Raw genomic sequence first — 12643 nt, forward strand, 5'->3', positions numbered from 1 at the left:
GATGTGGGCTGGCACAGACAGCATCTATCAGATCCAGAGGCACAGGTAGTTCAGCCTCCTTGTTGCTGCAAAGACCTGTGGTCCATTGGAGGTGCAGCTGAGCTGCATCTAGTGTTCTGCAGCTGAGTTTTGCAGATTTAACTTCATTGCAGTTTGCGTTTGTGTTTGGCAACTTACAGGAGCAAGAACCTGATTCTGTTTTTCCTGGGAAATTCAGCTTTTGGTTATAAAGAAAAGGTTTGTGTGTTTTTCAGTCTTTTTCACATGATATTTTAACTGCGAAGCTGGTAAATTTTTTTTGTTTGTTTTGGAGTTGGGTTTTTGTTTTGTATTTTTGGGATTTTTTTTTTGTTTTGTTGTTTTTGGTGGGTTTTTTTGTTGTTGTTTTTGTTTGGTTGTTTTTTTTTTCTGCAGGGTGTTAGCCCAGTGCCTTCTCCGAATGATTTTGCAGTGAGTAGTGTGTGCTTATGCTTTGTAGCTCATCCTAGGTCATGTCACTTGTACAAGTTTTTTTTTTTTTTTTTGACCTTCTGAATCTTGACCCCAACCTTGGCTTTTAAGAAAATTATGTGGAAAATGCCTGGTATGATAGGAATAAAAATGTGTTTTTTTAAAAAAAAGGTTGCTGTTTATTGCAAATTCTTTGACAATATTTGTCTCCAGCTATTTTCTGAAAGGTTGTTCAAAGTGAATATATGCTGTGTACAAAGCTGAGAGAAAACTAATACCAGAAGCATGATAAAAGGCAGGCTGTCAGAGATAATAAATGCACACTTGTATCTGTGAGAGCCATTAATATTTTCACTCTTAATTGATTTTCTAAGAGACTAGTTGCTTGTACTTTCTTTGCTTTATTTTTATTTTTAAACTTTTTCTGTTTCCATCCTACATCTTGCCTAGAAATAGACTTTTTTCTATGCTTTCTGGATTTTACTTTGAAATTTTGATTTTGGATTTTCTTCAACCTTTTGTTGTGTTTCAGGATCTTCAAGTTTGTTCTCTTTATAAATTGCATCCTACAGCTGCCACTTGATTTGAAGAAACATAATCTCAAAGGTAGTGGGGAATATAGGTACACAGAAATGAACTGAGAAACAGAAGAAACAAAATGTTGCATTGCTGAAGAGAACAGCCTTTACAATGTGTGTTGGAGTATTTAGATCTTAATGAGCTAGCAAATCATAGCCTGAATAATAAACTTTATTATTCACTTTAACTGATCTTTAGCTGAATATTTTGTTTCAAATGACCATATGAGTAACTGGGTACCATATGAGACTGATGGAAGGTGAAGTTAAAAGGAAGTTTTGTTTGTATATATATATTTTTTTTTTTCTTCAAAACAGTGCTATTCTTTTGTATTCACAAGATGTGTTCATTTGCAACAAAATAGCTATTAACCAATGCAGCTCTACAACAAAATTGTCGATACCAGAGGATGCTGTTCAATGATAGGAGGCAGCTTTACCTGCTGGGTATAGATTCAATATTGATGGTTTCTTAACTGCCAGCATCCTTTGGTGACACATTTGAAAGAAAAGTTTACTTCTGTAAAAATGAATTGTTTCATGTTAAAAAATGGACCACGTTGTTGCTGATCAAAATGAGGTGACATATGAAACTGCATATTACAGACAGAATATGTTCAGTTACTCATGATTAAACCAGTCACATAATAATCAGATCTTTAAAAGTATGGATGTAGCTCTCATCTATTCCTCAGCCTAATTACTAAGCTTCATGACCCTCTTATTTTCAGGCCAGGCTAAGATGAATTTACTTCTATTTGGTGAAATAAAAGAGCAAGCCTACATGAAGATGCCCTGGCTTTGTTGATATGCTAGGGTTTTTTGAAGTTTCTGTCACTTGAATGTTTGTCTGTATCTCTCAATCACTCTGGCGTACATTTGCAAATCCTATGTAATGAATGATTCTGTTGATTTCAGCATGCAGAATTTACCTATTTGTATTCTGTCCTTTTCTGACAACAGCCATGTCTTAGTACCCTTAACACATGAAGTGAATAGAATGATTAGTAAAGAGCCAGGCTAGACAGTAAACAAAGTTTTCTGGGTTTCATGGTTCACATCTTGTTGGGAGTGTTTGCCAGCAATCTGCTTCATCTGCATTTAGCTCAGCTGGCTCTGCATAGCAACAGACTCATAGCACCCTTTGAAGAATTTCCCTTGAGAAATGTATAAGTTAAAGGTATAGTTTAAAACAGCTAAATGTGTTTATCATTCCTTTAGGGCTTCTTAAGTTAATGTAGGTGAAGTTTTCTTTCTGATTTAAAGATGCAAGGAAAATGAAAGGGGAAAAAAAAAACATTTCCTTTAAGGTTAATAAAGTTATAATTTCTTTAAAAATATTCAGATGTTATTAAAGAGTAGGAAAAAATCTGTAGGGTCAATTTGGCAAAACTGCTATTAGTTGAGTTGATTAATTATTCCTCTTTATGCTCTATAGTGTGTCCTGCCAGACAGATACACATATGACCAATTTGTATTTGTTGCATTTCTGAAGCTAGAATCAGATAGATACACAAACGACTTTTAACTGACTTTTAACTATTGCTTGTTATTTGGGGGAAGCTACTGAATCCCAACTACAACCCAATCCCGCCTCCAACCTCCTCTGAAATAGTTGTAGACAATGATAAGGTTGCCCCTCAGCCTTCTCTTCTCCAGGCTACACACCCCCAGCTCCCTCAGCCACTCTTCATCAGATTTACATTCCGGACTTCACCAGCTTCATTGCTCTTCTTTGGATGCACTTCAGCACCTCAGTGTATTTCTTGTAGTGGGGGACTTCTCAGCCTTTTGTCTAAAATCAAGTATTGTCTATTGTAATATGTATATTTGTGTATGCATAATCATCTGGTTCCTAAAATGCTGCTAATTTTGGGAAAGAGTCAAAATGCTGGAAAGCAAGCAATGTCTATATGGTGTTGAAGTAGGTCTTCACAGAAAATGTATGCCGTCAAGTGCAGAGAGATTTGAAGGTGATGAAGGCTCTCAGCAAATGCACTAAATTTGTTCTGAATTTAGAGCTTAAAACAGGCTCTGATATTTGAAGTTTACTGGTAGGTGTTTGGGATGTGGCTCGCTTTCCTTGCAAATCAAGCACTTCTTTTTTCTTAGTGGGACATTTTAGCTGAAAGTTTTCTGAGATTGACCATATATGTTAATCTTTTTTCATGATATGTAGTTTCCCTATGAGACTTCTATTTATCTGTTTTAGAAAGATATATTTGTTTATCAAGAGTGAATTTGATGAACTGTTTCATTAGTTTTTCCTTCTGTTCCTTTAAAAATATATATCTTACTTTCAGGCATTTTGTGAAGGAACCCATCAGAATTTCTGTAAGTCAGAAATTAGAAAAAGCGGTCAGGATGCGACTGTAGTTGCAAACTCCACAAGCATTTCAAAATGTCATGTTATACCAACAAAAAGAAGCATAAGAATTAACTTTGTTTTCTCTGCTGCTACTTTAGGGGTACAATTGTATCATCTATGTAGAAAGTACATCCTTTTTATTTAAAATAAATAATGCCTTCATCAAAACAAGTACATACCGTTAACAGTTTTAATTATTATATTATGAATAGCTTGTAGATGGAATTCTGTGGTAGACCAAATCTGCAATATCTCTTGTACCCTTTGTGAATTCATCTGCCACAAAAGTTACTTAACAGGTCTCTTGCTCTAAGGCAAAATCTGTTCAAAGCACTTAGAACACTGGAAAACACATCTAGAAAAAATAATTAACCATATTTTATCATATTTTAGTCTTGTAGATCTTGTTTGCAAGTGAGGATTGAATATTCTGCTTTCATTTTGATATAAAATGCACTCATCTAAGGAAGCTCTCCTGTAAATTTGCATATCTGTTCCCCTCCAGAGTTTGCAGAGACAGATTTCTAATATGGCTCTTCTTTTCTTCTTTCAGTAAAGTGTTGGTTAGAGAATGTGGAATTTAAATAAATGAGTGTTGAACTATTTTAAATGTTTTTTTGCAAATGGCCTGTACTGATTGCATCTCTTTTGACTTTGAGTTACAAGCATACCCCTCAAAAAACAAATTCGCAAAAGTGGTACCTCAAATCTATCTCATTGACCATTCAATTCTTACTGCAAAATGGTTGCAAAAAGGTTGTACCATGTTTGTCCAGGATATTAGTAAACAAAAAAAGTTGTTTTTCACATCAAACTGAGAACTCTTCTCGGACAACGAATATCAAGGCACAACATGACTTCTCATCCTGCTGTTACGTGATTGTCTTTTTAGGATGAAGTGAAAAGATGTTCTTTGATGCCCTGATACCAACAAAAAAGCTGTCTTAAGAATGGAAGGTAGTAGTTTTAATCAATATGTAGTTATTTTCCTTGCCTGAATGTATATAGAAACACATTTTGCTGTAGTCTGTCTTTCTAACTGAGGTTAGTATCTTCTGGCCCTAGGAAAACATGATGATATGCTAGCTCATATTATGCATTGATAGAAGTAGTCAATGCAGGATTGTCTATAGCCTAGAGTTCTTAATTTGTTGCATTTTAGTATTGCCAAAATATACTGTAAATAGGATTTTTTTATTTTCCTCACAGGGCATACTGCAAGCTGTGGAAAGAATTATTTTTTTCTTCATTGGCAGGCTTAGTAGATTTTCTTGTGCCATGTCTTTCACTGCTGTCAGAACAGCAGAGCAAACGGACATAGGTGGAAGAGAAGACATATGCCAGGATGTCCCTGCAATGTGATGGCCCTCAGAAGTGTCGCCTTGGCTGTGCAGACACAAATAAAAACTGGAAGCCTATTGCTTCTTCCTAACTCATGGATAAATTCTTGGAAGTCTCTTAGTTTTGAGCACCCTATAGACTCAGAAATGATAAAGCATTTTAAAAAATGGCCCTTGAAATGACTTTTAATGTCATGACATCTGAGATAATCACAAAACTTCTGTCACCTTTAATGATGCTCTTAAGAGATTGAAAATGCCCAGATGGGGGTATATAGTCATGTAAAAGAAAAATTTCCTGGAATGTAAGAAACACAATATTTTAGATCATCAGGTTCCAGGTTCCAGCATAACTCAGGAGTAGACAAGTAAATTGACAGCACAGATTTCTGGACAGCTTCTAGTGCTGGTTCTGATCGATCTGAACTGTGGCTGGAGTCAGCACAAAGGCTGGGCACTGATTAAGATACTGATCGAAACAAATGCTTTTGTGTGGCCTCATTCAGGTATCTTAAGAGGGTAGAGGCTTCACTCCCTTATTTGTCCATGTTGGTCAAAAAAGCTGTTGTAGGTCCTCAATGCATTTGTTGTGAGTGACATCTGCCAGGGTATGTGCAAGGCATGGCATGTGCAAGGGCACGTTCAGGAATCAGGTTGGCAGTGGGGACGAGAAGAAGGAAGCATGTAGTGCAGATGAAAAGGCAGTGACAGCTTGAGATGAACAACAGGAAGGAAAAATGGTGAGATGTGAATAATTTGTAGACATCTGGAGATTCCAGGCATCTGCAAGGAGGCAAAAGTTTGGCATTTTAAGAAGTGCCTATTGTAATTCTTGTAATGATACTACTTCTCTATGTTAGCTGCTGTGGAATGTGCTATCATTTCACATTTTTGCATGGTTCTGTAAAGAAACCTCATTTAATTTTATAATTAAGCACATTTTACAAAACTGACAATTACTAGTGTCATACGTTTTTTGTTTAATGACAAATTAGATCTCAGAATGTAATATCTTGAGAGTTAATTTTTGTTTTAATTTATTTTTTTTAATCACAGATTTCCATTAGGAATAGATAAATAAAATATATACCTCAGTAAACTACTAAAAATAGTTTGCAACAGTGAGGGATATGAGAGCTTTGCTATTTCCAAGCATTTCAAATGAAATATTTTAAAACTAGGATGCCATTGGCAAAATCTCTAGATCTCCTGCCTCAGTACTATGAAATTAGATTGTAGCAAAATCCTACTGTGTCTCATCATGTGTATTCCTTATTTTCAGTTTTGTCATTTATCTTGTCTTTATCATCGAGGGTTTTATTTGTTTTCTATGAATAAACACTGAATAGTTATATTTATGTATCCTTAAAAACCACTGTAAATTAGCATAGTAGCACTGAAGATAATGAAACTAAGCAGGGCTGTAACAGCTGAGATTAGATAGCCTTCTTTGTGCTAAAGCAATGTCAGTGTGGGACAGGGACTCGATCTTGATGAGACAGTGGCATAAGGTTTTGGGATGTGAGCCAGAAGACAGCCAGCGTAGAACTGAGCCTGTGCAATGCATTATGTTCCCTCCATATCCCTTCTGCTCTTTCCCTTCTGTAGCTGAAAAAGGAGCACTGTCCACGGCCCTATTACAACTGGGAAATGAGATGTCTATAAAGATTTAACCTCTTGTTTTTTCTGCATGTTGACTTCTGTTCATTTAGATAAATAAATAAAAGCTCCCATTAGTGTTGTGTAATCAGCCTGCAATCAGGAACACAAAAGGAAAATACTGACTGGCACTTGAACTACATGTTCTCTCTACAAGTGCTCAAAGAATTGCATGTTCTTTTTTCTCTTACAAGGCAGTATGGCAGTCCCTAGTCTGGTAATAAATAAAAAAGGATATTGAATCTTTATCTAAAATCTGTGCAAGAGCTAGCTGTGTACCTATTTCTGTGCTTTGGATACCTGAATGGTGAAAAACCTATTGATAGCAAAATAGATCACAGAGATTTAAAAAATTGAAAGATAGGCCAAGCGGTTGCTAAGCTTTAGATTTACAGTTGGCTTTGAAGACCTGACTGAAATCATAATGATAAAGGATTTTTGCTTAGCATGCCTGCTATGGTTTTGTCAGACATCAAGTCTTTTAGGCTGTGTCCGTACCTGTGTGCGGAACTCATGGCAGCATGTTCCTGGGACTGGTTTCTATCCACTTGCCAACAGTGGGGGTATTTTGTTTTACAAAGCAGTGTAAGAAAGGATGATACCTGTTGTTTTTCTAAATGGTGAAATCAAGAAACACCAGCAGTTTCAACTCAATTTAATTTAGAAATAATAATCTTGAATTTGAAACACAAGTGAAATTGAAATAAATATTTAAATCAGACAATATCAAAGTTGATTGTCATTCCATGTGTTAGAAAGTAAAGGTCAGGTAGTTTGACAAGTAGTTACATTTTGTTGTTTTTACCAATTGGTTCATTTCCTTTTTTCTTTTAAATTGCACTGCAGCCCATGGCTGCCACATCTGCTTCAGGAACACACAGTGCTGCTTGTGCTTCAGTACAGGCCAGCTGAACAGAACATCTAGTGAAGATCAACAGTGAGATTAGGTCTTTTTTAGAAAACATCATCTAAACCAGCCAAGTTAGCCAAACAGAAAAAAATAATGTGAACGAAAAACTGTGACCTGAACTCACAGTGATCTTTCAAGCAAGACAAGAGAAGGAATTAATTAGCCTAACCTTTAGGTGGAATTGCAAAGCATTTACCTGCATAAAACTGCATGGCTCTTGTCTGTGTGGAAACAGTTGACTCCTTAGTGAAGGCTGAGATGTTCTGAAAGAGGCATTCTTTGTATATTTTCTCGAATCTGTAGACACATCAGCTGTAATGCTTTGCTGATTTCCTATCACAGGCTTACTTTATGATAGTGGCACCTGAAAAACAGGATTCTGAATTGCATCATGCAACGTAAGATTTCCTTACTCGTGGCAATTTTTCTGTAGCAGATGTTAGAGGAATTACAATGCAACAAAATTACAGGTGTTCTTCTGTTCTGCCCGAATTTGATATCGACTTTTTATAACTCAGTCCCCAGAGACTCAATGAATAGGTGCTTTTCAAAAACAGTAGAGTTTCTCCCTGGCTCTTAAAGCTAATCTATGTCTGTTTTAATGTGCATGAGCTAGCTTATAGCTCTCTTGCTTCCAGCCTTCTACAGCTAACATTAGGCCATCAGCAAGAAGAGTGAGTATGAGAAAATTACTTTTGAGATCCCTAAAGTTATAAATTCTATCCCATTTGATAAACAGAGCTGAGATGACAGGTCTGAGGGATGTGTATCTTATCCTGTTTTTCCCCAAGCAGATACCTTAACATAGATGAATTAGGGCATGACATTTTGGAGCCCCACAGCTACCACATTTCCACTGGAATTCCTCCTCCAAATTAATAGTTTGGAGAAGGGGGAAAAAAGAAGAAGAAAATAAAAAAGAGAAGTTAAAAGAAATGCCTGACTTTCTATTGGTGACTTGTCCTTCAAGAATGAAATTATCCCATCAGGACATAAGTAAGGAAAAAATAAGATTTCAGGTATCATAGAGATATAGGTTTGTTTAAGCACCTAATGTTCCTTGGTGCAAAATAAGTTTCCCATAAAATACAGAGGAAGGAAGAGTGAGTTTGAGATTATAAGTAAAAAAGGCTGTACTTGACTGGAGCAAAAGACCATTGAACTCAGTGTGCTGTTTCCAGTAGTTGCGGTATATGAGCACTTTGGTAAGAGTACAAACAGCGTAAAAATAGGATTCTTCCTCTAATCGCTTTCTCTGCCTCAGGACTGAGCTAGATGCATTTAGCAAATTTAAATAGATTTCTTTTCCATTAGGTTTTTCAGTCTTCCCCAGAGTCCATGTAAAATTTAGAATCTATTATGCCCTCTGGCAAGGAGTTCAACAAGGTTGTTATTCCCTAATTTAGGTGCCATCTTTTAGCATTTGTTTTCACCCTGGCTCCGGTAATTTCTTTTCTAAACTGAAAAGTCCTTGTTTACTTAGTTATTCTATGCTTGAAAGAATTCCACTCCTGTAATCATCTTCACTTCCCTTATCTGATATTTTGTTATTATCTTTGTTAGGGAGGCAAGAGCTGCTCATAGTGTTGAAGATAGGGACAAACACAAGTTTAGATACTAACTTATAAATCTAAGTTTGTGTAATCATATTTTAAAGGTGCTCACCTTTTTCTGCAGCTGTAACCAGTTCTGTTTTGTTCTCTGATTCTCAGAGAGAGATTTTGAAGTTTGCATTTGAAGCGCAGAAATGTCATAAATAAATTACGAGCATACTAACTTAGTGTATACAAGCCGTAGCAAAAATCTTCAGACGCTGTTCTACAGAGTAAAGCCTCTGTTTACAAAGAAGAAGCACTCCATTGAAATTTTGTCAACACCAAGTTTATTTATTTTTTTTAGAATCAAAACTTGCTACTAGTTTTCAACTTTATCACAAAGAAGAATAGGCAAATTTTCAAGACAAAATAGGGAATGAATAGCTTGTAAGCTGATACAAATACTAACAGAGCAGCAGCAGCTTCTCTATTCTGACCATTAGGGCAACTTGGCTTCAAAGTCAGCTGTGTACTTCTGAAATTTTCACACTGCTTTTTAATCTGCAAAAGAGGTTGCTGGCTAAATCTGAAAGTAGAATCACCTCTGGATTTTGTCTGGCATTGCACAAAGACAAACAGGATAAAAAAAGGTATGAGAAGATCTAATTAACTCTTTAAATATTCAAGAGCTCTTACATAGCTTCAGGAATATACAAAATGCTGTGTATTGAAGAGATTTGCTCTCCCTGTCTCTGTTTCTCTCTTTATAGAAAAGTTTCTCACACATATGTAGGTAAAATAAACTTGATGTTAAGATTCATTGTCTATGCAAACATGAATATGTTTTGAGAAGGAACATTTTCTGCTTAGAATGCTGTTCTGGAGCACTTAGTGTTGTTTCCTGTGTAATCATCTCATGTAATCTTCCTATATCAAGAAAAAAGAAATCACTCTAGTTTCTGAATGCATAACCATATTTCTGTCAATAGAAAGGAGGATTATACAAAGGAGAGGATATGGTCCCTAAAAATTGCTTTATCACTTGGTAGACTCTGGTGGACACCTGAAAAGATTCACTTTTTAAAGTTACCTGTTTACAGCTTTTCCTCAGTTGTTTGGCTTAGATGTTTAAGTCCCATTTCCAAATATATCGGTTCAATGGATGCACTTGATTCTGTTAAATACTTAGACTAAACATCTAGTCCACGTTCCCTGGCTGTGTACACATGAGTCACACGTACTCATAGTGTGTCATAAGAATTCCAGTAAGGAGGGGCATGCAGAAATCTCTGGCCTGAATGATGCCATGAAAGACAGATCCTTGAGTAATCTGAGTTATTCACATTGGCTTGAAGTTCTTGGCTCTCTGACATACAGTTGACAAGACATCACAAAATGAGACCCTCTGTTTTTTAACCACATGAAAACCCTGTATCCCAAACAAACTAAACTCTCTAGATCACAAGAAGGATGCATGGTTGCTAAATTTACAAATCATCCATCCACATGATTACAGCAGTCTATATGCATTGGCAAACTTCATCCTTCAAAGAGCCCAGAGGATTCAAGAAAGCCAAAGGATCCATCTGTGATATGGCTGTCAAAGTGGTGTAGTGGCTAGGATTCATGCTCTGACTGATCATCACATAAGCATTCTCACCCCATATGAGTTGTTAACATAGCAAACGCATTGAATTTATTGTTGCTGTACCACTGGTTTTGACCACAGTAACAAATCACATCTGCTGCTTAACTGCATGTGTGAAGATAGAGCCGAGTTCTGGCTTAACAGGGAATGATAGAGTGCTTCAAGTCTCTGCACATCATTTTTCAAATTGCACACAGTGATAAAGAGGACCCTAACTTCTTCAATGTAAGGGACGAAGCAGCAAAGAAATTGCTAATTATAGAAAACAGAACTTCTCAGCTCCTGCTAGCAGAATTGGGGAAATCTTCAGTCAGGGCAGAAGGAAAAGACTGAAAAATCCAGAATCAAATGTAGGATTAGAAGAAAGAGGTAAGAAAGGATATTACTTGGGTAACAATCTCTTAGAAAACTAAACTCTAAATGTGTCTCTGTTTTATGTCTGACACTGGACAGCTTGTTCCCCCACTCAGGTTGGGAGTAAAAGATGCCAGATTTCTACTGTGAAATTGCAATGAATTCAGAATGTATGGATATATCACAAAGTGAGGTATACATATATTCTCAATATGGACCTTCCAGCATGGAAGTCCAGGATAAAATTCATTACCATAAGTATCTCTTTCAAAGTATATTAGAAATTCTATTTTCAGAGTGCAACACTGCAATAAAAAGCCATTTCCCAAGCAATTTCCCCTGTGTCTTATTGACAGTAGGAATGAATGGTTTTGTCTGTTTGGGATATTGAAGGAACAGCTCATGTCTCCAGAGGTGATTGAAGCATTGGAATTTAGTAAGAAGTAACGAGCTTGGAAGAAAAAGATGGAGAGAGAGAGTTCTGTCATAGTTGAAAGTCTTATAGAAGGAGGGGAGGGTGCTGAGAGTTGAAGAAAAAGTGATATTGCCAGCAAAAGCAAAGGCAGCATCCTGTCTGACCTTTTCTTCATGATCAGTGGGACATCTTCCCAGAGTGTTGTGTTCTGCTTTTTATATTTTAGAGCTCCCTCCATCATCCAGTGCCCTCTTGCCTCCCCCGCTGCTCTCTGTAGCAATTTATTGTCCCAGGGAGAAAACCAAAGAACAGCAGGGAGACAGTGTTTGGTGCATGGTGCGATCCAGTGTCATCCATCCTGAAGTAAGCACAGAGAGCATGGTGGGTTCTTCTGGATGTGTCTTACACACTGTGATCTCTGTAATTCCCAGCATCTTGTTTATAAAAGTACTGTTTTTTCCCCAAGTTATTCATGTTACACTTTAATTATTAGCTCTTCAAAAATGTAGGCTAAGGTCACTAGATAATTTTCATTGGCAATGCTAGATGGTACAGTAACAATTTGAGGTGGCCTACTAATGTTCAATTACAGTAATTTGTTTTGTCAGCTGAAATGCAACATTAGGGGGAAAAAAGTGTTTTCCCTTATGCTCATGTTTGTGAATTTTTAATAACAATCTTACAGTTGAGAACTGCTTTCTTCAGTCTTCTAAATTGTCTTATGCTTCATCTTGTGACTGTCCCTATCATATTAATTTAATAAAACTAAAATTCTTAAGAAGTTTCATGCATTACTTTTAGTTCTGAAATGGTTGGCATCCTAAATTGGGTAGAAAAAAAAAGAAATGTATTATTACTATAATTAAAAAAAATTTATCTAGTGTCAAAGAAGCATAGAAATTAACATTTCCTTGTTTAAAAGAAGCTAATGATTATGTGCAGGACTCAAGTATGTCCTTTTTATCTGGTGATTTCAGTGTTCTGATCTGAGCAACAACTAGTCATCACTCCTTCAGGACTGGTAGTTAGAAACAAGATTTAACAAAAATTAACTGCAGAAATAATCCTCTTGCAAAATGTATTTAACAATACTTGTATATGCAAGTGCATGATCACTCTCCAACTTACTAACGCTGCAAAGGTAGAGTTAAATTTTGGAGTTGCTGTTAAAAGCCCTTCTGGAAAATATGGTCCTAAGTACTAAAGAAAACACAGATTATTAAGGTAGCATTCTTAATTTCTGAAATGAAGCTCTTTAAGCAAAGTCTGTGTAAACAGAACACATTATGTACAGAGAGCCACCCCAGCAGTCTGACTTGAATAACTGAATAAGTAAATCAGTGTTTCTCAGCTGGCAATATTTTTTACTTTAAATGCATCTCTTCT

This window comes from Ammospiza nelsoni, chromosome 1 (genome assembly GCF_027579445.1).
Source record: "Ammospiza nelsoni isolate bAmmNel1 chromosome 1, bAmmNel1.pri, whole genome shotgun sequence".
NCBI lineage: Eukaryota > Metazoa > Chordata > Aves > Passeriformes > Passerellidae > Ammospiza > Ammospiza nelsoni.